At 41.0% G+C, this 27,135-nt stretch overlaps 2 long non-coding RNA genes across 2 annotated transcripts in view; both read left to right on the forward strand.

The window, feature by feature from the left end:
- LOC137480971 (uncharacterized) overlaps nt 1-16,957 on the forward strand; it is a 47,347-nt gene extending 30,390 nt beyond the window's left edge. Inside the window, exon 3 of the long non-coding RNA XR_011003221.1 lies at nt 15,961-16,957. This is a non-coding gene — a long non-coding RNA (uncharacterized lncRNA). The remainder of the gene's footprint in view (nt 1-15,960) is intronic.
- A 3,865-nt stretch (nt 16,958-20,822) lies between these two features.
- LOC137481191 (uncharacterized) lies at nt 20,823-22,745 on the forward strand. The gene is made up of 2 exons (XR_011003387.1): nt 20,823-21,012; nt 22,356-22,745. It is a non-coding gene; the product is annotated as an uncharacterized lncRNA (long non-coding RNA).
- The last annotated feature ends 4,390 nt before the right edge of the window (nt 22,746-27,135 follow it).

A 27,135-nucleotide genomic window follows, 5' to 3' on the forward strand; every position in this document is an offset into this window, starting at 1 on the left:
GTTTTTCTTCACATGCACAGAAATCACTTAAGTATAAGCCACTAAAGAACCACACCTGGGAGATTTGAGGTGATTTATTTTGTTTGTGCTATGCTGGAATTTTTTTGTTTCAGGAGTGTTTGTCTTATAGCATATTGTTGAAGTGACCCTCTTAAATCTACCATTAAAACTTGAAATGATGCAAGCCTGAATCATGCAAGTAAAAGAGCATTACCTTGAATTTGTGTGCTTGAGTCTCTTGGCACAGGCAGAACACCAAAAAAATAGTTTCAGTCACTAGAAATGTTCACAAATATTACAAGTGTGTCATTGTAGACCACAGTCTGAACATGTCTTCTTTCCTACCCAACATTAGACTCTTATTGGAACAGGTCCAGTGCTTCAATGAATTACAAACCAGTAAAATATTTCTTTTCCTCTGCCTGTGGTAACTGCTCTTTAACCTGGCAGCAAGACTAGGTACAAACAAGTGCTTGAGGCTGACTTGTGGGCAAATAGGCTGTGGGCTGTGTGCATGGAAAGAGGGGCTGTGACATGGAGCCAGTCACTGTTCCTTGGCCACGTACCGGAACATGGTGCCAAAGGATGGGGAGCACCCTATGGCTGTGCTTGACACCAAACATGTGTGGGAGCTTCTTGCCAGAGCAGGTGGGCAAGAATAGCTCAGCTGGGAGCAGGTGAGAGGGCTCAGGCAGGGAAAGGCATTCCTGGCTTTCCTGGCATTCCTCCTGAGCTGCGCAGGGAGAGCAGTGCCAAACAACACATGCGCTGTTGGCATCTCCAGTTACTTCTACTTCTCTAAGTCAGGAACCATTCCTCTGAAGCCAGTGGCACCTCATTAACATGAAACTGATGTGAATAAGAGGCAACTGGGACATATATGTTTCCATACCTTTATGCTGTTGGGTCTGATTCTACTTTTGTTCACACTGGTTTGATATTGATACAGCTCCTCTGGCTTTCATGACATGAATCTGCGTTTAACCTGGGTCAGCAAGATCTCAATCAGCTTCATTTACTTCAAAAAATACGTGCCCAGAGCTATAGGGAAATGATGGATCTGTAAGAGAATAGAAAATGGGAAGTAAAAATAGGGAAGGGATCAAGAAACAGCTCAAGGATGGAGCTTCACAATTCTTGTGTTTGCCTACAGTTTTTTGCCTTTGTCAATGAAAAATGGGAGAGATGAAAGGAGGGAATATTTCTTGAGTTAGAGGTTGTCTTCGGGCTGAGCAAAGCCCTGCGGTAAAAGCATGTTAGTCCTCCCTCCTTTTTCTATTTCAGCTGTTCTTTGTGTTGGGAAAAAAAAAAAAAAAAAACACTTCTTTGTTTTTTTCCAATACAAAATAGGAAAGGACTACAAGGAAACAGAGCAGATTATTTTTTCCAGTTTGCCTTAGGGTTTCCTGGAATTTTTGCTACTGTACATTTATTTAAAGTAACCCTATCTGTTTAAATACATGCTGATCTTTGGCTGCTCTGAGATCAGAATCAGCCCTGAAGAATGCCTCTTGCTCGCAGTCATTTTTGTATTGTCAGTCCTTCCCCAGCGCCCCCCGCCACGCTGACCTCCAGGGTATCAGGTGACAGCAGGATAAGCTGCAACACATGTGGGCCAGGCAGGCAGCGAGTTATGATCTGAACCAATACAAAAATTGGGGTCTCTTGTCAGTCTCCTCAAGGATGACAAAATAATCTGCTTCCAAATGAAGGTAGATGTAAGATAAATTCTGTGCCTGCTATTATATTTTTTTGGCATTAGCCAAATGCTCTAAGCGTTTTGTGGCTTTGTCACCACCAATTATGAACTAAAATAACATCAAGTGCTGCAGAGTGCCATGATCCAAAACTCCTCTGTCTCTTTGCAGTGACATTGTGAATAAATAAAATCAGCTCCAATGATTCATTAATTCATGCTTAATAAGGCTTTGCAAAGTTATGTCAGACACTTGGAAAGGATGTCTGGAACTAAAAGCTCAATCCCTCAGTGTCTAACCCAGACGAGCTGACTCCTGAATTTTGCTGAAACAATATGTGCAGGGAAGGGTTTGTTGGAGCTCTGGAGAGTTTTCTGTTGTGTGCGCTATTTAAAAATTCTGTGCAATTGTCATCATTATCTTCCCAAAATGAAAACAAGTCTTTTATAGTGAAACTTAGGACATTATGCAATAAACTAAAATTTATTGTTTAATTCTCCAACCAAGATTTTGCATAACAAATGGAATAAATTAAAATTTTTGTTGGCTGTCTCAATTTCACAATAATCATATTTTTATTTGAGCAATGTGTGTATATCCTGAAAATACTTCAAGAAAAAATAAATTATTCAAATGGAGCAGCTTTACTGTAAATTATACTGCAATTTTTTTTCCTTAAATGTAATTTCTATAAGATTTGTTTGTTAAAATTGGTAAGATGCTTAAAGCTTTTAAAAAAGGTAAAATAATTTCCTTTTTATTGTCTAGACTCTATGTAAGTAATTGCTAATTAATACTGCCCTTTCTGGTGACTTTGCAGCAGGCAAAGCAGGCAAACTCAAACAAACCAATTATAAATGATTTTTCAATGTAAACTTTTAACAGTGTAGCCTAAGGGCTTGCTCAACATAAAAGTACAATTTAGAAAACATAAGTTTTAACTAAGGTCAGGATATATCAGGCCATGATGGATGTACATGTAAAAGCATCTGACTGTGGAATGACAACATTTTCTTCAAGACTAAGCAAAGCGTTGGTGGCAGTGATAAGTAAAATGAAAAATAGCCTTGAATGAGCTGACCAGAAGGTTTGAGTTTGGAATCTGGGTTGCTAGTTTGGGGGTTTTTCTCGAGTGCGTGTTGATTTTGGTTTCTTCAGAGTTTTGCAAATCTGACTTCCTGGGATTATGCAAGCAGTATAGTCAGAGTTTTAGACCTATATTCTACAGCAGTGCCAAGAGGAAGTCAAGCTTTTAAACATCACCTGCTGCCTTGGGTCCCAGGTAGAAATCACCCCCCTTTCCTTCTGTTCCCTGTGCTGTGGGGGTGCCACACACCCCTCCTCCTGTGTGGATGCAGCACTGGCTGCTGTCCATGGCACAGCCCATCTGGCTTTGTTCCTCCAGCTACTGAGTGGAAAATGTCGTGGCCTTGTGACGCAGAGCACTGCCCCAGTATATCCCACCACCACAGGTTTAAGCTTGTTCACCATCTTGGAGGAAAAATCTGGGGAGAAGATCTCGGTTTGAATAGGTGGTGGTTGACTGCTCCACATTCTCTTTAAGGCTCTTCATCCTTATTGTCTGTCTTTCAACAGCCTGAGTGAAGCTGGCACAGGCTCACATCATGTGCTGTATCTAATTTGGTAGAAGCAGTCACATGCCCGTAGTGTGATCTGTATCAGATTTGTACGGCTGAGTCATCTGGTACCAATTCTTGTGGAGCAAAGGCTCCATAGCTGCAACCCTCACATGTTCCCGTGGCTCCTGCTCCTGTCTTGTAACTCATTTATCACAGTTCCGCTCTTGCCCTGCTCCTCTGCCCATTTCCCAACTCACCCAACACCTCTTCCTTAGCTCGGCAATATCTTTTCCCAGACACACGTGCCACCCCGTCCTGGATTCAGCAGTCCAGGAAGTCACACAGACTTCCTACAAATATCACACAGATATTTGTAAATGATCCCTGAACCTCTGACTCTTTGCTGTTGTTATTGCATCTCTCCTTCTCCTGCGGGAAGATGGTAGCTCAAATAATTTATAATTGGTTTGTTTGAGTTTTCTTTCACACATAGTGTCTACACAGCCTCTTGAAAAGAGAACAGAGAACATTGTTTCTTATCAAGCAACTTCTTTCTCTTTTCAGCTGAAAACTTGTCCTGGTCATTAGTACACCACCCTCCATGGCTGCTCCTGGCTCCTCCACTCAGATTAACAAAAGACAGCCAAAGGCATCCCCACAGCTTCAAATGTGCAAGGAAACCATTCACTGAAGCTGTGTCACCAGTTTATCAGCCAGGCTCTGACTGCAGGTTTGTCATTTTGTTGAAGCAAAAACTGATTTTCTCAATAAAGTAAAGGCTTGTTAATTTCATTTTTAACAAAAACACTGCCTCTTTCTATATTTACAAGAACTGCAACCTTAATAAGCGCATATTGTGTGTCCATAGCCGTTGGCAAAAACCAAATGGATGCTACTTGGAAAATCAAAAAATTACTGCTTAGTTGAATTAGAAACATTTATAACATCTGCAATCATACTTGTTTGTTCTGTCTTCTTGTGAGCGAAGTTGTTCCACTGGTGCGGTCTCCCCTCTTTCTTTCTTGTCATCTATAATTATGTTGAAGGGATTAATAATCATGCATTTTATCCAGCATCTCGGCTTGATGACAGGGCATTGTTTAACAAGAGCAAAATAAGTGTCCTGGCTTTTTGGGAGAGCTAAGGCTGTGCTTACAGTGGAAATCATTAAAAATAAACATGTGGAAGCCTAAGCACTCTTTAATAACTCCTTCTGCTTGTTTGGTTAGCAATTTCGATAATTTTGTCCATTGTGCCTGGCTCTGCTGCTGCAGAGGCATGGTTATTTATGGTGCCAGAGGAGGTTATGATCTCCTTATATAAACTACAGCACAGAGGTAGAATATAGTCAGTTCTGAGTCATACTAAGTGTTTGAGTTCCATTAGATCGAGAATTGGCCATTAGATTGTAACAGAAGTTTTTAGGATACTGTTTAGGATACTGATGCACCAAGCACCCAGAAAAGTTATGGATCTGTTACATAGACAGGTGTTGTCCTGTGTGTAGCTTTTACTTCTACTTAGGTATTTAGCTGATATTTGCAAATGGCAAGATGATGTTTCGAAGTGACACTGCCCATGTGTTGGAAGCAATTACTGGATTATTTCCTTCTCAGAGGTGCCATGGGTTTAAGTGCAGAGCTTGGGACCGTGTGTGTTTGATCTGAAACAAAGGGTGTAAAAAGGTCTCTGCTGGGTAAGATGCAGCCTGCCTGCAGCACTGCTGTCTTTGGGTGTTACAAGCCAGGGAACATGGACAGCTTCCATGGGAGCTCTGAGAAAGTCTAGGTCTCATTGCAGCAGAGAGCACTCGCTCTAAACTCACTTTTCCAGTTCTCTCCCCGACAGGAATCTCGAGAAGCTTGGCTTTGCAGTGTGGGATGGCTTTGGCATTTCCTGTGCCACAGCTCAGCTGGGTCAGGGCTGGGAGGGAGAGTGATAATCCCCAGTGAGCAGCAGCTGGCTGGCAGCTTCCAGTGCCCAGAGGAGGATCAGCACAGGGGAGAGAGGTTTCTCACCAGTGAAGTGAAATGTAACTAGAAATTAGGACAGAGCATGAAAGTGCCAGTTACATGTACTCAGACAAATCCTCAGAGACAGATCAGTGCTCAGGGTACTGATATGGGTGAAGGTTCAAGGCCGTGGAGCACCAGAAGATACCACAGAATTAGTTCTTCAATGCCCAGAGCTTTGTCTCATGGCTGTGGTACAGCGATGTGCTGCTCTCAAATTTTTGGAGAACTTGGACTTCAGTCCTAACTCAGGCAGTGAATGCACCTGCTGTGAACCTTCCATTGGTTGGTATTCTCTCCTGTAAATGCATTGTGGAAGGACACTGCACAAGTGTTCCAGACCTTTTTAATGATGGAAGCACTTTTCCTTCAGACCTTCCTCAGATACCCATCACATCTCCAGACAGCCTGGAATGCATTCTGTGTTCTTGCTTTATATGAGTGATTCAGTTTTTTGCATAACATATTTAATTTGTAACTTATGTATGTGGCAATTTGGGTGATGTTCGAGTAGGACGTTTCCTTTTCTTGTTACTGCTAGTGCTTGAAATGATGAAAACTCAATCCTTCTCAAGGGAAGTACATGGGGAAGGCTCGCCAAGAGCTCAGGCTGTGGGTGGTGGGATGGCAGGGGCCAGCAGTTAATTCAACAAAACCAGATATTAATGTGGAACACAAGAGCGGGATTTCTTTCCTCTTCTGTATCCACTTTATTTTTCAACGACAGAAGCCACCTATGAAAGACAAGGGTTAGCTTAGGTTAGCTCCTCATTCTTACAGAGACATTCACACATTTACAGCCCCACAGAATCACAATGGTGCCTGAAGTCCAGAAATCCCAAAAACAACAGGAGGCTGGAGCCAAGACCCAACCATCACCTACCCCAGGGCTGTCCCTGGTGTGTGATGGGAGTTCATTACATCAGCATACTTATAGCCTGTCAATACCAGCCCACACCTCCTCAGGCCCTGCTGTCCTGACAGCCTCTTGTCTTCCCTCTACTTGGCCATCAGCGTTGACCCAGTACCTTAACCCCACTTTTCTACCGCTCCACATCAGTGGTACTTGCACAACATCTGCTCTGAGATGCCTCACAGGGAAATACCCTGCAAATCTCCATGTGGTTTGCAGAATGAATTCCCTGATGACCCTCTCATTAATAGTTTTCCCTGCCAAATGCTGTTTGCTTTTACTTTCAGAACAGTCTGCATTAATGATTAGTTCCTCTACTTGGACATTATTTACATAAAGTATTGCTCTCATCCCACAGGCAGCAGCTCCACAATGACACTGAGCAAGACCAGGATCAATGACCAGTGAAAGCAAATGCCAGACAACAGTTGTCTCTGCAGGATGCATTCATGGAGAAATGGGAATTTCCATACCCTCCTGGCTGCCCTGCCTGAGACGCTAAGTGCTTGAATATTTCACAGCAAAAAAAAGTCCTGGGAAAAGCAGAAGTATTTCTTGTGATAAAGGCTGGCTGCACATTTTGGGAAGATGAGCTTGTCAGGGATGTTGCTGCACTCAGGCTGAACCTGTGGGAAGTGTGCCTGTTCCTAATAAATGTTGTGTGTATTTATGTGGCAGTCATTGTGCTTTGCAAGGAGGGAGTCACAGAAATAATTAGTTAAGAGCGTGAGGTTTTTGGCACAGATTCCCTTTCTCAAGTAGCTGTGATGTTCATATATAAGAAAAATTGATTTGGCATCTAGACAGGATTTCAGCACGCTCATGGTTATGGAAATCAGCTATGGGCATGGAAGAAATCTGTATATTGATTCATAAACTGACTTGATGACTTGTTCATGTTTTAACGTTTTCATGGACTTTTACCCAAGATAAAATTGTCAGTAAGCACCACTTGACTGTGCTACAGCACCATCTAAAATGGTGGGAAGAAGGCAGGGAATAAAAGGGATTTCCTATTAGGCAGAAGACTTTATTTTCTGTGCTAATTAATTTTTTCCTTAAAGATGAGCATTTTTGTCATTGCCCTTGCTATTGAGTTAGAATATGCATGTAAATAACACCCAGTGAAAAATGGTTTCCAGTGACAGTCCCCCAGTTTCATGGACAATTTATTTTGCAAGAGCTCAGGAAAGCCAGTCCTCCTCCTGCTCACACCAGGCTGTGTCCATGCTGCTAGAACTGCCGCAGCTGTGTGTAGGTAATAGAATGAGAATCACTTCACTTTGGTATCGTGCAGTAGGACAAAAGCCAGTATGGCTTGCTGAGTCTGTTTTTCTATCCCTGGCTGGCGAGGGGTGTGTTTAGTCAGCATCAGCACCAACCCAAGACTGCCTTGCAGAAAACACCTACTAAGAGACTGACTCCTCAGGAACATGTTTCTCTGCAGGTTTAAATCTTAATCCCTGAATTATACCTCTGCCTGCCTCATGGTTGTCTTTGGAAACCTTCCAGCATTGACCAATCCTGACCCCATTTGACTTAAGCTCTGTGGGCTCGAAATGGAGGCAGGATGGCTGCTGGCCATAATCGAGAGGAATGGAAACTGTGCCATGCGCCACGTCATCCAAGATCCAGCGTGACAACAATGTGCGACCAAATTCTGATCTCACTTGTAGCAGTGAGCTTCCATTCTGACTTCAGAAGGAATCCATGGGTTTAATGTAAGATGAGTCACAACACACACACTGTGCCACAGGAGAGCAGATTTTTTCCAATAAGTACTGTCTCTTTTGTCAAGCCAGAAAAAAAACCCTGGAGACCTATACTATATCAAACTGCAAAATTCAGGAAAGAGGACCCATAGTAACTACATTTTTGAAGGTGAAGGTTGTTCCTTGCAGACTAAATCTTCCCTTACAACAGTTGGTTACTCATTTTCAGAAAATTTCTGCAAGTTTTTCCATGATTAGTGTGTAGGATTGAAAGATCTCTGGAGCCTTGTTTGACACTATTGTGTTTGGACACCACCTAACATACTAAAAGCACTCATGGAGAAACCAGGGAGATGTCTCATGGTGTCTCGAGGTGAGCTGCTAGAAACAGGGATATTTTCATACCCTCAGAAAGAAAAAAGGCCATTTTATCATGTGGTAGCTGGCTTCTTGCTGATTATTAAACAGTCTGCCAAATCTGTGGTTAATGAGTGATTTAAATGTACTTTGAAGGCAGCTTTTGTTTCCTTCAGTTGCTATTCTAAGAAAGAGCCCTTAAAATTAATTGACTGACAAACTGTGTAATTGATGCTGCCTACGTAGCCTGCACTGGCCAAAACTGATGGGAGCCCTGGCATCTTGGTCAAGGCTGCTCTAAACCCTTCAGTGAACCTCTGCTTGCCCCCTCTTTATGCTCTTGGGTAGAAGAGGGCATGTTTAGTTTTCTGCTTACTCTATTCCCTTTTGTACTTGCTCATTTGCTAGGTGCATAAAGGAGAGGAGGTCATTTGTGCACATGGGATAAAGAGGTATTATGAATTCTAAAGTGTTTGCTTTATTGGGAAAAGCACGGTGAGCAGGAGAGCTCAGGAACCTAATGTGTGAATTTTTAATGAATGCTGTGCCATGTGTTTGTGCAGGTTTTTTTTTTCCTACCTGTAGCAGCTTTATTCATTTGGGAGAGTACTGTGTACAAGATATTCTTTAGTAGTGTGCTGGCTGCTGTTTAGTTTTAATAAATTAAATCCTCTATATCAATGTAATATTCTTTAGACAAGCACTTCCAAGACAGATTAGAAATGAACTAAAGGGGATTAAAAGCTTCTCTTGCTAAAAACAATGTTTCAGATGGGAAATCCACTTATTTATGTCACTTTCAGTGGACTACATTTGGCTTTAATATGTTGCTACTGCTGAAGAAAGTGCTTTGCCCATGACTGCAGTCTTTCTGCTCTGCTTTACATACACAGCAATGTTTATTTTCTTCCATACAGTAAGTCACTTTGGGGAAGATTGATGGCTTCCTATAAAATTGCGAGAAACCATTTTCTTCTTATTTAGAGAAAACAAAAGATTTAATGAATCTGGCATTTTAAATAGCATCAGTCTCTTTGTAAAATAGGCAGTTGTGGGAATGGAATGAGCAGAGAGAAAAATCTGCTCTGATTTTCCTCTTGCTCCATTATAGCAGGCTGAAAATATGAATGGGAAGGCTGTCACTATCTGTGAAATCCTGGACATCTTGGGAGCAGCCTGATTTAGCTGGTGTTAGCTCTGGTCTGTGCAGCAAGCTGAGGGTGAGGTACCAGATTGCAGGCTCTTTCCTCTAACTCACACCAAGTTATCTGTTTCTACATCAAAACTTGTCCTAATACATGGTTCAGTGGTGTGTCAACCACACTGCTGGGTCTCTGGTACCAACCTGAAATATCTTGATTTGAAACATTATAAAATATATTATAAAATATATACAATATGTAATGCATAATAATATACAATACCTTATCTGTGTGTGTGTGGGTGTACATGTGTGTATAAATCAGTACCTGCTGGGTTTGAGGTACCACCACTCTGCAGGTACTGCTATGGAATGAGATGCTGCCTCTCCATGCCCCAATATCTGACTTCTGCTCCACTGAAGACATTCAGCCAGCAGAAACTGAGTGCTTCGGTGAGCCCAGCAAAGCTGCAGCTCTGCCTCTCTCCAGAGCTTTGTCCTGCTGGATATCTGGCTATGCTCAGATGGCTGTGAACATTAGCAGGAAGCCCTGCAGCCCTAGGCTCTGGTAGGAGCTTTGCAGTAATCACCAGCCAAGGCACACAGTGCTAACCTGGAAAGGGCTGGCCGCTGCCCAGTGCTCTCACACTGAAGTTTAACCAGGGTGGGAACCATCTCTGTGGAATAAATGAGGAGGCTCTCCTGTGGGATGAACCACGACAAAATTGAATATTATGACTATTTGCACAATTTTAAGACCACGTTTAGGCCCCATAAGAGACAATCCAGCACTCTAACTTTCCTAGCACCCATGTTTGGCAATCTGAACTGTCAGTTCTTCTCCCAGACTACAAAAAGGAAGTTTTGGTGTTTGCTCTTCACAGCTGAATGCAATGGGGACAAAGAAGGTATTAGGACACAACTGATGTCCCAAAAGGGTGAAAGAAGAAAGAATTCCTCTTGAGCCTCCTCACAAAGCTAGCAGGAAGGGAAGGAGACTGGAGAGCCTTTGACGACAGTCTGGTTTTGCCTTTTCTCAAGTGAGTTAGAAGTCTTTGGTCTACAGTGAGGACAGAAGAAATGATCATAGGAAAATGAAAACTAGAAGAAGCATGTGAAATTAATGTTTTAATTGGAACAAGACCTTTCAGTCTATTTATTGTTGCCATTTGCATGTGAGACCATGAAACTACAGTGCTTAGTCTTACATGTCAGCTCCAAGAGCTCAGCTGTGGTTTGTAGGTCTGTTATTATTCAATTGCAGTGCAGATAGCTTGGGCAGAGGGAGAGGTTCCACCCTGCAGCACATAAAGTTTGTCTTGGTAACTGTGTCCCTGACACAGTGCTGGATTTTGTTATTTTAGGCACATCTCCCCCCATCATTACTTTAAAAAGTTTCACCATTATTTCTATTCCATCATGTTTCATTACACAGTAAAGTATTATTTATTTAAATGGTTTTCAAAGTAACTTATTTCCTGGTACCTGGTTAAAACAAGACCATTTCAATGCTTTCAAGCCTTTGTAACTCCAAGATCTGTGTCCATTTTGGTCACTCCAATTGTTAGTCAGTGCCCTCTTTCCACAGCCAGAAGCTGACATTCAGATTGAATTGTAGTGCATCTGATCAAGCAAGGGATATGTTTTGAAGGCAAAGCTCAAAGATTGAGTTGCATGACTCCACTGGTATTGAAAAGGGCCCTAAAGTCAGGCTGTGTATTTACCTTGTATTCTTGGGATTGAAGGAGAATAGGCTGGTAAGCAGAAATTAAACAACCATCTTTATTTTTCATTATTTTCTTCTGTTTTGTTTTCTGAAGTTAGATTTTGCTCCTTTCCCCCACATTTTTTGCTAGTCCTAGTATTTATAAGGTATCTAAATCCTTATATATCATACATGACAACAAATTCGGACTGAAATTTCACCACTAGTTTTAGAGTGGAGAGGGCAGAGTGATTTTCTGCACAATAATGATGGTTTCTTTAGTCACTGTAGCCACTATATGTGCACTGGTCATAACACCCGAGGATAAAATTTATATACATTGTCACATGGTTTATCTGAAAATATATATATATGTTGTTTGAGAAAAAAGTATATAATGAGGATCAGGGATAGAATTTCACTGAGAAATGTGGTGTAAAAATGCTTCTCATTTTAAATTAAGCTTTCAATGGCAAGTGCTTGGCTTTCAGCAACTCCTCTGAAACCCTTTTAATTGAAGTTCCATGAAAATCTGGGGAGTTCAGCTCAAGTTCACCTCCCAAACCCATCCTGATTTCATTAAAGATCTGATCTTTCTTTATTTGCCAATAAAATATATATGTAAACGTGTGTGAGTGTGTATAAATCAGTATCTGCTAGATAACTGTTTTTTGTGTTGTTTTGGTGGTTTTTTTTCCCTAAAGGAACAGTTTCCTTTTTCTTTACGAAGAATGAACTCTGCTCTGTGCATGCAATGGGAGCTGGAATGAACAATCTGTGGGAGACCCTTCCCACTCCCCCTGGCCCAGGATGAGATTTGGAGCACATGACATCCTTATTGCTTCCCTCTCCTGTTTTGTATTCTGCACTGGTTGTGCCAAGCTCACCATCATCCCCCCATGGCCTGGGTAAGGACAGGGGAGGCTCAGGATGGTTCCCTTGGTGCTTGGTGCAATGGGAGCACCATGGTCAGCAAAAACTGGGGGTTCAGCTTACCTTGGTCAGGTTTAGGGTATTGCCATGTTATTTCCATGTCACTATCTTCCATCTTCTAAGACCCAATAAAGGTCTCAATAATTCTTGGTCAGGGCTTACGTCCGGGCAGAGATTTCACCTTTTTGGGTTTTTGGTTAGTTCCTTTTCCAGCTGCAGTGGCTGGATATGCTTTAACAGCACCAAGGGGCTGAGGCTACGTATACCATGGCATATTATCTCTTTGCTAAACCAGTAAAACAGTGAGATGTCTTTAAAAATTATATCCATGTATCAGAGGTTTTCGGCTTGGCTATAGGGTCCTTTCAAAGCTGTGAGGTTGGAGAGATTCATTTAGCCCCTTCTGGGCAGAAAACAGCATTCCCATTTCCTTCCATGTCAACTCTGTTATGTAGATTCCCTTGGGACTAAGAGGAAGGGTCCCTGGGAATTGCTGGTGTTCCTGCTTTTATTTTGTGTGAGACTTCAGATGAAAATGTGTTGAAAACAGTGTAAATCCTGAGTTCCCCAAGGCAGAGAGTTGTGATATACTCAAGCCCTGTGTCAGTCCATTGTGTAGCAGCATGCCAGTGACTCTTCCATTAGATATCACTTGGGTACCCATTTCTGAGTTTCATCCCACTCCTGGAGAAATAATTGCTGTCAGGTTCTTTTATTTTAATCAATTATTTTATTCTATTACTATTGCAACTGCTAGCTGTCCACAAGGCTCCTCACAAGCTCTGCACATTGCTATCTACAGTTTCAGTGAATCAGATCTCAGTGTTTCTGATCAGGGTCCAGCTGGAACTACACATCTTTTGTTCATGTATTTAATATACTCAAAATGTACTAAATGACAGTTTATAATATCATTATCAACAGTTAAAGACATTATAACTTCAAGAAATGAAAAGAAAGTGCAGCCATATGTGGAAATGCTTTATTTTGTGCACTTTTAACCCTCACAATAGTTCAGCTGCAAAAATGGGGATAGCAATGAGAAGCAGGGAGAAAATCGTATGTCTGCAAAATCATTTTTCAGCTTTCTGTCCACTGCTGTCATGAAAGAGCACTGAGCTATTTGGATGGTAAATAACAACCAAGAACTAATTTATTTTTCTTCATAAAATTATTTCTAGAATTGGATTCAAATGTGTTCCTTATTACACGGTTTGATAATTCAGTGATGCTTTCCCCCCATAACATACGAGCTGATTTAAACCTTCACTCCAAACAGCCTCGGGCTTATTAAGAACAGTGTGGACTGAGTATGGATTAGGTTTAAAAGTAATAAAAAAGTAGACCTGTTGGTTAGGTGAAAAATTCACTATCAGATTCCTGAGTGCAGCTTTCTTTTCATGTGCAAACTGCATTAAATGAGGCATTTAATTCAACAAATCCATAGTTCTGATCCACCAGAAATAGAGACTGGGTTAGTTCAATTTGTAACAAACGATCTCCATATGATCAAAGTCCTGAGAGCTGATTCCAACATACTGCTTAAATTAGTCTAACACCGAAGTGTTTGGCTCTGGGACAATATTTGGAATGTCTTACCAGAAGAAAAATTCCTCTGCACACATGGTTCCAATATCTGGGAATGCCAACCTTGCTTTTTAATGGGCTGACAGGGAGCCTCCGTGCTAACTTTCTGACTCCAAAAAGTTCTTGTGCTGTCACCCGCAAACCAGCTTGGATAATTTTTCCTTGGCTTCCTTATTAAAGCCTGAATGAAGGGATTGTGTGGCTTTCTTAATGTCACTTGGTCTGCTTGCCATAAATTCAAGCACTCATGATGAAAGCTCCACTTATATTTTGCTGGGAAATGGAATCAAGGAGAATGCACCCTCGTTCACAATAAATAACTGAAGTTGAGTTATTAAGTGTATTTCATATACCGGTGCCTTATTACATCAGCAGTTTAGATAATGGCTTCTTAAAAATATTCCTCCGCTGAAATGTATGACGAGTGAGTTGCACAGAGGATCCCAATGCATGGAACCAAACCAGCAGGCCAGAGCAATAACTTAGGACTGTATTAACAAATATCAAATATTTACATTTTTACATGCTGCTGTCTGTTTTGATTAAGCAACCATAGCAATAACAGCAGTCAGCAGCGAGGGCTGTATTTGCTTGGTTCCTGCCAGGGAATTCTCAGCTGGGATTGTTTGTTTGCATTGTGCAGTGAAGACTCGAGCTGTTTACACTGTAGCTCCAGTTTTAGAGAGTGCTAATTATGCTCTACTGCTGAACCCCTCTCCTTCTCAGAGTCTGCTCTTCTGCAAAAATACTTTACACTGGTCCGAGGAAAGCAATCTGACTCACGGCAGGCAACAAAGGGTGCCCCAGCGCCTTATAACTTTTTCTTTTAATGTGGTGAGCATCGCTGAACGGAAGTTCATGCCTTTAACTCTGCTTGCTTTTTCTTTTCTTTATTTAAAAAAATAACTTTAAAGAAAGAAGAACAGTTTCAAAAGTCCTTGACTGAATTCCCTCTCACAATTTTACTCCTTTTAATGGAACTTCTTAATGTGAAATGGGCTGATGTAATTCAGCTGGAGGGGTGCATAGCATCTACCTCTCCACGTACACAAAGCATGCATATCATTCTTTACCTTTTCCCCCTGTTGTTATATGTGCAGTGGGATGTAACAAATTGACACTCACCCAGGAACAGGCAGACCTGACAGTGAGTAAATGCCCTGATTAGCACAGCATTGTTATAACTTTTGAGTTCCTTCCTGATTAGCTAAAATATGTGTAGCATGGCTATGACACTATTTTTAAATCTGTGCTAAGCATTGCTTTAGCACATACTTTAAGCATACTTTATGGGTGAAGGAGGCAGGGTGACGGATGAAAGGCTGGCACTCAGAAATTTAGCAAAACCAATTCTGTTACCATGTTTTCATGGTAACTATACTGAACAGGTGGCTAAGTGAGCCAATTAAATAGACTTTAAGAACAAATTATGATAGTAATTCATTGTCTGGGATCATTGAAATGCACTGTGTGGAATCTGTTCCCCAGAGCAGCCTGAATAATGAAAATCTGTATAATTTGTATAATTTTATTGTTTTCCTACCAACATGAAAAGGACCTCACCTTTTTTTTTTTTTTTTAATCTTGGGGGTGGATGGAGGGGAAAGGATAGAGGACTTCTTCCAGAATTTTTTAAAAACAGAGTGTGATCCAATAAAAAACTCCAAATAATGAACATGTAAGAGCATCTTTCAAAGAAAACAAGAGTTTGCTAATGAAATATTTTAATTGTTTTAGAAAAGATTTTTTTTATTATGAGTTGAAAACCTTCAATAGTTTCATAGACAAGAATGAGGAAAAGCTCAAAATCCTTCTGACATAAATATTTTGATCAAAAAAGTGCCTGGCAAAGGCCAGTAAAGACAGGGTGAAACATGAGAGGTACCAATTATGGACCTTTTAGCTTCAGTGGAGTGCTCCAGAGAGGTAGGGGCTTCGCCCTAGCTTTGGGGGATGATTGTCCAAGGATGTGGAGGACAGTGCTCCAAACCATCTGCCTGAGCTGATTCAGCCCTCTCAGCATCAGCTCTTTCCCCTCATTGGCAAAGCTTTAAGGTTAACACAGGCCCTGACAACTTTGGGGCTGTATTAGTCTCCAGTCCTCCAGATCATCTCTTCTTCATGGTCTGGCTCAGTGGTACTCTGGCATTAAAAAACGTGCCAAAGACTGACAACACTATATATGTGTATAGATATATACACTATATATAATATATATATTTACAAACTGTATTATGTATATATGGATGAATATAGAATATATATATAAAGAGGAGGACAATAGTAAATTTCTGCCTTTTGGTTTGTTTTTTTTTCTTTTGAGGTCTGAGGGTTCTCTGGAATGATTTCAGGCCATTGTACAGCAACAGCTCTGAGTGGCCACATAGGGCTACATTTGAACCCCTGACCCAGGAACAAAATAAATTACGTGTAGACTGAGGCATGGATATGGTGAGTGACAGAAGAATAGCACTCAAAATGTTGTTCAAGAGATTCTGTATTCATTTAAGTAGTGTAACTGTTTAGACAATTTTTTCATTTGACAAGTTCCTTTCTAACCATCCTAATTCACCATTTAGCCTAAGATGGCCTTCATTAGTTTATTAGATATTCATCAGAAGAGATTTTAGCATAAATACAGTTCCAGAGAGGATTACCACCCAGGGAATCTATTCTTTTAACCTACTTATTCGGCTATCAAGTATTTGTTGAAAAGGACTTGTATTTACTTAGTCTCTTAATGAAGTCTAGAAAAGCTTTTCTGCAAAGGGAATATTGTTTTGTCAAAATTAGCTTACTTAAATAGCTTTCAAAGCAGTCTGAGAACAAAGATTTCAAAGCCACAGCTCCAGCCTAATATTTACTTTTTACACTGTACAGTAGTTTAGACTTGCCAGAAAAAGTGCACTTGTGCTTTTTTGCTTTGTTTTGTTTAAATTTCTCTGCTTCTAGTTGTGAGATATATATGTCATTTCTAGGGGTATGGAACTAATTGAGGAATATGTCCTGCCCTTGTTGAGGTGAACAGGGCAGATAAATAAAAACTCCATTGGACATAAATCTCCTCCACCAACATCAAAGAAACAGGATCCTGCTAAGTGTATTTGTATAATGCAGTAATTTATGCAAAAAGCAGCTTTTGTCAGCAATGCAACAAAGCAGCTTTGATAAATGTCCCCTAATTTATTGTCATGTATCTCAAATCAAAGTAAAACATTTACAGCCTGCATACTGAAGGAACCCAGGCCCAAGGTACTTAAAGGGTTTCTCTCCCTTTCCATCTCCCCCCCTTTCTTAAAAAAAAAAAAAAAGTACAAGAAGCCAAGTTGGGCAAAAGGTTAAAAAGGATCTGTTTTGAATGCTAAGTACTTTATACAAATTATGGGCAAAAAATAATAATGAATCTACTTAAAGACTGACAGAAAAGCCTGTACAAATTCAGATTAAAAAATCCGCTTAGCTTTTCTCTTATGGATGGTGTTTGACAAATCATAACAGGGACGCTGTAATTGTGTTTTACAGGGACAAATCCAGTTTCTCATGTTTTGAAGGAATAAAATGGTGACTGTAGACAGTGGCTGCTCCTCTCTTCCCATCTTGCCTATGGATTCTCCTGAGCAGCCATCTTTCAGATGCATAGCACATTCTGGAAATCAGCTCAAGTGTGAAATTTTGGGGAGAACCTTTATTACTGACTTCAGGCAGGAAAATCACACTCTAGTAGAGGGCAATGCCAACAGTGCAGGTCTGTTCCCACCAAAGGGCTGATGGTACTTGCCTGGTGCAGAAACATTTTGAATTTTCTCTCTACTTCTTGAAAGAATTATTTGATTGGCTAGTTTGATAAATTCAGGCAGACTGCTTGGTCTTTCAATGCACAAAAGTTGCATAAAGGACCATTTTATATACATATATATATATATATGTATAAATCTATATATTTTGAATGGCTATGGCACTGGTACAGGGTGCCCAGAGAAGCTGTGGCTGCCCATCCCTGGAAGTGTTCAAGGGCAGGTTGCATGGGGCTTTGAGCAACCTGAAATAGTGGAAGGTGTCCCTGACCATGGCAGGAGGTTTGGGACTAGGTGATCTTTAAGGTCCCTTCCAACCCAGCATTGTGTGGCTGGACATGATGTACTGATGGCATTGGCAGCATGTCCTGGCACGGGCGAGCACAGGGGAGCTGCTGCACCCACGGCCAGCAGCTCACCCTGACACCCTCTGTGTGACTCCAGCCACATGCTCTGCCTCCAGCTCAGCACTGACTTCTACAGGGCCCTCTTTGAGGAGATGAGAAGAGAAAAATCGGTGTCAAGAGTGCTACTCATCCTGCAGAGCTGCTGCTGGGGTTGCAGGGGCTGGACCAGGGAAGGGCTGAAATCAGCTGGCTGGAGGGACACCATCCCATGCCTGTCAATCAGATGGTGAAGGAAAACTACATGGGCTTTTCACTCACCCACAATGTCTTTCAGTTAAAAAGACCAAATGTGATATGGCTCCTCCTCAAGCCCCTTTGATATTTAGGGAGTGATAGATTAAGTTTTGTTTCAGCTGAGATCTAGCACGGCTCCACATGTCAGTTTGCTTCAGAAGTAGGCAGCATTTCTATGTTTTTGAGTTAGAAATCTCTGTTTATAATAAAACAAACATACAGCTTCAGGAGTATAATATCCTTTGAGTGGAGTGGTTTCAAAGAGTTTTACAACCCATCTGGAAGGCTGACTCTAACTATTATGCCTGTTCTTTGAGAAAATGCCTTATTCACACAGATAGTAGTATGGTTCTGGCATTGCAAACCAGAGGAATGAAATTTGGAAAGCCAGGCCTGCTGCACCATAAAACAGAGACATGGAGTTCACTGAGAAAGTGAAAAGGAACAGTTGTTAAAAAAAACCCAAGTTTAATTTTCTTTATAGAAATGTTCTGTCTGCTGGGAATGAGTCTACATCTCCCACCACCAGCTTGCCTCTTGGAAGAGCATAAGTCATTTCTAGTACAGAGCAATTAATTCTAATGTCTTATGCGTGTATCTCTTTGTTGATGTTGCCATTAACACATATTAACATTATAAGTTAAATATATAATGTTTTAAGTTAATATCCTAATTGCTAGGTGTAAAATTAAATCTTTGTACAAGTATTTTGCAGGTACAGTCAATGAAATGAGAGCTTTTATGTCAAAAGTGTCAAAAAAGTAGCTTAGCAGAATTGGCCATATAAGTACACCAGTACATCTGATGGGACTCTTTTCTTAGAACATCTGACCAAGATGCATGTAAATTAGTGAGGCCAAAGAAAAACACTTAAAATTAAATTTAAAATGAAATTACAGTTCAGAAGTAAAGAGACATCAGCAGCAGAATTCTTTAGCAGGTATTTCATTTAAAAATACATTATCCTACATATACTGGTGGACTGCTCAGGTGCTGGTGTTCTCCCCTGACAGGGAGGTAAGTGGTGGCAAGTGTTTGTTTTTCTGCACCAAAGGGGACTTACACCCTTTTGTCAATGTATGCTGCCTCTTGCTTTCAAAATGTTCTTTTTTTTCCTGCTTGTTACAGCAATAAACTTTGCATTTCTGAGCAGGGCACCTGGTTGCTGCACTTCTGTCTCTCTGTGCCTGAGCCCTCAGCCATGGCCATGTCCTGCCCTGAGTGCTGCAGACCTGTTGGGCTCTGCTCCTTTGTGTTTCATCCTCGGGGGGGGTGATGGTGGGGTGCCACCAGAAGCTTCTATGGTTTGAATTTTGAATGGCAAAAGGAGTCTAACACTGATCTCGTGAAAGTAGAAGTCTTCCTTTAATACACTATTTCCTTAACTTTTTGAGTAAGCAAAATCAAGAAACCTTCCCCATCCTGTGCTTCCTTTTCACACTGATAGGATCTTTCCAGACCCAGACCAGTTAGCAACCACTCACACTCTTCTTCTCCTTAGTACACCAAGAAAAAGGCAAATTACAATTTTTACATTACTTCCTAGCATTACAGTAAGTCAGGTGTGTTTTGCACAGTTAAATTAGCAGCAAATCTTGAAATACAAATCTGTATATTAACCAGATGAGCTGCAGGTTATCCACTCAGCAGGAAAACCTCCCCAAGGTGTGCTGGGCAGTGCTGGCACAGTGTACAGGGACACTCGGGTGACAGAAGGGACATGGGTGCCATGGGCAGGCAGCTGCCTGGACCCTGCCTGCAGCACCCACGGCCTGGGCAGAGCCACTTTAAATAATGCCAGTGGTTTGTATTGACTGGAATTGGGGAAGAAATTTTATCCCAATACTTTCAAAGCAGAGACAGCTGTGAGTAGCTGTTAAATAGACAAAAACGAGAGCTCAGTCCAAAATATGCATGTTTAACATAGTGCCTTAGATATAAGTTGTGCTACAAGACCACAAAAATGGAGAAACCAAAAGATATTAATTATTTGAAATAGAAACACTCCCTTTTTAAAGGCAGGCACCCTTTTTAGATGTCTTGAGTGTCACACTGATTTTTTAAATCTCTGAAGTCCCTTTGTCTCAGTGCACTTATTTTATGAGAGTTACATTTTGACACATGGTTCTGGTTTATCATGTAATGCTTCAATAAGTAAATGCAAATTATTACTAATGATATTTTTAATTTGAAACATGAATTGGCCAAAATTAAACTTTTCAAGCAAATAAATTAAAAGAGATTTTTTTGGTCTTATTTCACAGATTAGTTTCAGTGTCTGACACACAAATTTCAAAGTTCTCATTTAATGTGAGTAGGACAAACAAAAAAATCCAACAAAATCAACACCCCCTACACCCCCAATCTTGAATCTGTCATTAAAACCACATGGATTTTAAATTCTTCTTCTTATACAGAAAATTGCATTAACAGATTTTGACCCCAAGACTAAGCCAAGTTACATGTGTTACAGGCCCAGCATCTCTGCTCTGATCCACAGGGCTGCTTCTGCATACTTAATAAATGCAGCCTACTGATGTAATAGCATCCTGCATATGTCTCATATTAAGGGTATTTTCCTAATAGTAATAGCATTATAAACCTGCCTACTTTGCTATTGAGTTACCCTATTTAGGATAATTTGCACAGAAAGACTATGCCTGAGCATGTGAACAAACATATCATTTTATAACACTTAACATAAAACTTAACACTTATCAAAATCAAAGCAAGTTTGATTCTAAAACCAGTATTTTTCCATTAAAAAAAATAGGTTGTGTTCCTTGAATAATTTATTATCTGTATTTTTGTTTTATTTTCCACATGGAATTGATGAAGAAAAAGTACTTTTTTTTCTAAAGAAAGTTTGGAAGAGTGAAAATTCACACATGGAAAACAAATGAGCATCGGGAAGCACTCCTCATAGCTAATGGCTACTTGGTATGTCGCCAGAATTCATATGGATCCTTAAAATCAAGTAAATTATGCCCGCAGTGATAGCTCCCTTTGCTGGAGTCCCACAACAACCACCAAATGGTGGAGTGAAGCTGAACTGCCAAGTTTCATTTTTCACCTCCCGATTCCTTTCAATTAAGTAGATTCGTTTGCTGCAGAAGGGCCTATGCATATTTTATGGTCCCAGCCCCTCTCTCAGGTGCGCTCGCAGCCGCCGTGCCCGGGCATGTGTGCCCTCACTCAGCCCCACTCCTGTCCTGCCCAGGCTGGGCAGCAGTTCCTGCAGGCATGGCTGATCCGTGCCACGGTGTCAAGGCAAAATTCAGGAAGGAATGGCAGCAGTGAGAGCACTCAGACATGTGCATCTTCTTTAAACAGCCCGCTAAATGAAAATGGAGTGAATGCCAGTTTTGTATAAAAAAGATGAGTTACTCTTCTGTTCTGTTCTTGTGATAAGAAATCACACACTCTAAATGCCTTATTGAACTCAAGGTTAAGGAACCTGCCACTCATCACACAACAGATTAAATAACTGGTGAATTATGTGCTAGAAAAATTAGGATGGATTACACAAATATCTGTTAAGGCTATGATAAATATTTATAAACAATCTTCCTTGCAGAACATGTCTCTGTCATTCATTTCACTGCAATGAAAAACCTCGAACAATGGAACTAATGACTACATTGTTCCAAAGTTAAGTAGTATATCTAATAAGGAAAATAATCAAATGAGCCAAATTCTTTATGAACACAACAGTGAAGCAATTAAAATAAATGTGATTTTCCAGATCAAAACTTCTGGCTGTTAATTGCTATATGGCACCTATCCTAGTCATATGAGTTTCCCTTGCAGCTGTTTTTATTTCATGATACATTTTGAAATCCCAGGAGCCTAGTCCTGGGATCTGCCATACAGACAGTTAGCCTGAAAACCAGGATGCTTATCAAGTGTTTATAATCTGGGTAGATGAACTCTCAAGACAGACTTCTGAGAACAAGCACTTTCTTGCCATTTGCATTTTGTTTGCAATGTGTTTCCAATGAAGATAATTTATTGATGCACACTTGTGGGGCTGGAGCATGTGGGTTCTCTGCCATACGCAGACGAGCAGAGGATGAGGCATGGGGAGCAGGAGGTGTTCCTGCCTCCCCCGTGCTGGGGGCTGAGGCCACCACAGATAATATGGTACAGGGGCTATGATGCACTAAATACAGACACAATTCTCTCTATCTGATGGCAGAATTCTCTTGGGTTTTTTTTGGTTTTTTTTTTTTTTTTTTTTTTTTTTTTTTTTTTTTTGTTTTGTTTTTTGTTTTTTTTTGCAGTTTCTGCAATTTACGGGTATTTGGGTTGAGGAGCAATGGGACAGGAGGGCTGCAGCCTCTGCAGGGGCAATGAGCCTATTTAACATACAACACATGACCCCCTGAGCTGGAGTGCACGTGGAAACCTGGCAGAGTCCAGCCAGTTTATTCAAAGCTGCATTTTAGTATCTGTGGGTTATTAATGAGATTAAAGAACTCGGTTACAGGCAATGACAAATGCAGTTTGTCCAACATTAAGCAGATATTGGCATCCTAAGGTGCAACTCAGGAGTCAATGAGCTCAGCTATTGAACAAGCTAAAGCCATGAGCAATATGATATTGATTAGACAATGGGTATTGCCTTTACCCGTTTAGTTTTATTGGGTGAGGCTCCATGCAATGTGTTTTTATCTGGGAAGCTTAAGGAAAATAATTAAAAATTTTGCAAGGAGAGCGTAGCAGCCTTTGTGCTTTTCTTTTGAAAGGCTACAGATGTCTTGTCTTCTGTCTTTAAAACTGCATGTACTCCATCCCCACCTTCCAAAAGATCAAGGGTAATAATAACAACAATAATAATATACTATTCTGGAATTTTTCTACACGCCTCAAGAAAACTTTAATATTTTCCAGGAAGTGTTTTCGGACAACAGCCGTCTCTTCTACTGTTCCTTTTACCCTACTTGCATTGCCAGTGCTGCTGGGGCCAAGTTAAAATGGTGTCTTAAAATGGTGCCTTTGCTGTAGAAAACACTTTTGTGAACCAAAACCACGTAGCATTCAGCTATCCTTCACAGTCTGCAATTTCCCCTGCTCTGTGCAATTCCTGCTTTCCCCTTGCTGTTCCCAGGCAGTGCCAATGCCAGCATTTAGTTCTGCTTTGCAGATAATAGGAGTTGGTTAAAACTTGAGCTTTAGGTCAAGTTAGTCTCACTTCAAACTGTGATGCTGAACAGTGTGTGTGGTGCCAGTGTGGGTCCAGCTGTTTCCTGGGTGGCTTTTGGGCCATGCCTCCCAGTCTGCCCAAGCTGGCTGGGCAACAACCAGGGCTCTCCCACCACTCAGGGATCTGCTTAGGTCAGAACTCCAGGTAGCCTCAAACCCCAACTAAACCACTTCTATTGTGGAGGCCAATGGGATACTTCAGTTATTAATCTTTACATTCTTCTTACTTCTGGATCCTGACTCGATGAGCTCACCTACGACCCTCTGCAGGAAAGGAAGGCAGGGATATAGCAATAGTATCCCTGGAGAAAATGTCCTCTTCTGCTCTTTTCCCCACCATTTGCGCACTCTTTCTCTGAGGGCTTTTCTTTTTTTTTTTTTTTTCCTTTTTAATCCCACAGCACTATCATGTTTGCCAGCCCCAATATCACGTTCTTCTCTTTCATCAGAAGACTGACTCATAGCATCTTTCAATTTGGACTTAGATTTTTTTTCCTGTGGGACTTTGGCCCAAATAACACAACACATGAAGCATCTGCCCAGACTTGACACGCAGCGAGGCATCGCCCAGCATGGGGGTGAACCAAGACCCATACTTTCACCATCTTTTTGCCCCCAGGAATTTTTCTGTACTGAGACTATTGTACCTGAGTTTATGTGTGGCAGCTTAGCATTTCCCCTCCCTCCATGGGTGACTGCTGCTTTCTCACTCTCCAGGCTTCTGAGCATGAAACTGTTAATTCTTTTTCTGCAGCCTGATCCATGCCCAGTGCTCCAGCACTGCTGCCAGCTCTGGTTCCAGTTTGTAAGGCCTCTTCTCACAGCTACTGCTGCTCCCTCTGCTCTTGAACCTGATGCTTTCTACCTCCAGGCTCTGCAAGGAGAGGCATGAGGCAGGATGTATGGAGTGCCTGGAGGAGTGGGTGAACGGCTTCTGGACCCACATTCAGAGCAGCTTCTCCATCTGCACCGCGTCCTGGGAATACAAAATGGCACCGAGCTGTACTTCTGCTTATTAGATGTGGGCAAACTTGGCTAGAGCACAAGTGCAAAAGCTCATCTTTCTTCAGCTGCTTGTAATTCATGCTTGAGCAAGAACATTATTTGGGGCTTAAGTCAGATTCCTCTAAGTAGGTCACAATTCTTCTAGACACAAATTCCTGCTTCTGACTTCTCAGAAACACAGATTCTCAGTCTCTCCTGATTTGTGTAACACCTCAGGTGCCCCTCTTATCATATTTATCAGCTCATCAAATGAATCCACAAAACAGTTACTAACTTGCTGTCTGATAGGGTTCAGACTTGGAAAAGTTCCTCTGCCTCGGTTGGCAGTGATTTCTCTGTCTCATTTGCATGACTGATTTTTCCCATTTTAATGTTGCTTTACTGTTAGCACTGTAGCCAAGTAAAAGGATGTAACCTGCATCTCCTATGGTCAGTGCATCAATGAGAGGGCAAGAAGCTGCAGAGAGGGCCAGGAAGTTCCAGTCCATATGGGGCTTGCTCTCTGAAACAGATACAATGCAGTCAATGCTACAAAACAGAATTAATTTTAGTGGTATAGAGATTGATTCCCCAAATCATGACAGCATGTGTTAGACATTAGTTTTATTCTTTTGTACAGCACTGTGAGGGGCTTGGACACACCCAATGCTACAAGGAGGGAGATAAAACAATGCAATGAGATATAGACTAGAGTAGAAGACACTACAGCACAACACAATATAACACAATACAAAGATGGAATATTGTGTACAAGGGTATGGATTTAAGACATTTCTGCAGGAGAGTTCAAGAGAGAGCTGGCCCTGCTGCTTTTGAAAATTGTAGTGATTTTTTTGTTTCAAGTTAAAAGAAAGGTAGAGAGGAGGAGAGATGTTTTAGCCCTTTCAATAGAGGATAAATCTCACCTTTAAAAATAATAGTGGGAAGTATGAACCATTCAAACACTGCATGTCGCACTAGAGAGATGTGGAGGTAGAGTCTTGCAGGTAAATATGTTTTTTACTGAAGTTGTCTGGCCAGGGGAGACAATCCGTGGGGGTGGAGAGCTCTCATTAGAAGACATATGTTTGGACATTTATCTGCATCATGGTTCCAGATGTTTTTTGTTCTTCGATTGCCACCTTGGTGTGCAGTGATAAAATGCTGGCACTGGATCACAGACTAGTTTCTGTGGTCACCTTTGTATCACCAAAATGCGCTGGAGTGTCATTTTACAATGTAATACAGGATGCCCAGTGGCTTTTATGTTTCATTTTTTGCTTCTGTGAAGTTAATTTTCACTTCCTCTTCTGAAAACAAACAAAATGTTAAATGTCTATTTGAATAGACTGCTGGAAAAGCCAAATGGGAAGATTGAGCACGTGAACTTCTGTGAAGCAAATGCCTTTGTTTCCAAACAGTCTATTGATAGAAAATATTTGACATTTTCCTTCCACAGGGGCGTTAACAATTATAATTTGCTAGTACATACATCATGAGTACTTTCAGATTTTGAACAGAACATCTGTTGGTCAAAGATGAAAAAAAACCTTGAAAAAAAAAATCTATTTTTCCAGGGTTATGAATCTAACAGCATCACAAATTATCTCTAGCAAAACATTTCAAAAGCCTGAACTTGCACTTATGGAAAAGGAACACAGATAGAGGAAACAGATAAATATGCGTTGTGTTAGTAGGCTTTGTTTTCTGAAATGATATATTGTTCCGGAGAAGCAGTTAACAAACAAATTACTGTCTGTGCCCAATACAGCCAGATCTTTGGTTCCACCGAACAGATGCTGAGGTGAAGCAGATTAAAGCTTAATTCACAATAGGGCTGTACCACAGGAAAGGTGCCCTAAGTTTATCTATTGTTAAATAATATAATTTATCGTCTTAGAGGGCTACAGAGCAATTTCTGTTCCTTTTCTACTTTTTGAACAAAGATTTATAACATAGATAATCCCCAATTTTAGATATTTGCTGCAGGTTATATTTGAAAGAATTTCCCAAAAGACTGATAACCCCTTTTCCCCCCTTAACCACAGTCAAACCAATGAACTAATATGATGCCTGCTTCAAATAAATGTATTTGCTGCCTCTGTGCATGATAAGTTTTCATTTAGTCTATGATCAGCTGACAGTATGCAAGTTTGCAGATACCAGTAATTGAATACAGATAACCTTGGTTGTTGACCTATGCAGAGCCATGACTGTCTAGTTTCCATTGTTTCTGTTTTTGCTAGTTGACACAAAACTGATGTGGGCTGAATTTATATATTAGCCCTCCATTATTGTGGGAATTGCTTATCGTTATGGATGGATATTGCAAGAAGTTTCTATTTATTTAACCTAATAAGAAGGCAAAAAGGAATGTGATTGGGCCAACTCAGGAACAAATTTAACCCTTAGCAACCTGGCTAGTTTCTGCATAGATAGCAGGGCATGGAAAGGACATCTGTCTTGTTTCTATTTTTTTACAAATTGATTTTCTTTTTGGTTGGGGGGATTATTTTTTTTCTAGCAAACAATACCATGAAATATTGAAAAACTGTTTGAAGTTGAGGGTTGTGAAGGAGCCAAGCAGTGCTGGATATGCAAATCCTCTTGGCTTCTGATAGCAGTAGACAGCTAATTCTCCAAGACTTCGTTGAGTGCCCAGTCTGAAAAGACTAAAAGGCAGAGTTTGCCAAGGGATGAAGAGGGCAGTGGCACCCTGTGAGAGCTGCCTGCTAAACACAGCATGGACTTCAAATCACACAAGAGAAGCTGCTCCTCTGCAGGTTGCTGCTGTCTCCTCCTTGTGTACACTGCAGCCAGGACGAGACTCCTTTGGTTGATCGCAAGGGTTGTGATGAGCTTGGTTTGCATTTC

Source organism: Anomalospiza imberbis, chromosome 12 (genome assembly GCF_031753505.1).
Source record: "Anomalospiza imberbis isolate Cuckoo-Finch-1a 21T00152 chromosome 12, ASM3175350v1, whole genome shotgun sequence".
Taxonomy (NCBI): domain Eukaryota; kingdom Metazoa; phylum Chordata; class Aves; order Passeriformes; family Viduidae; genus Anomalospiza; species Anomalospiza imberbis.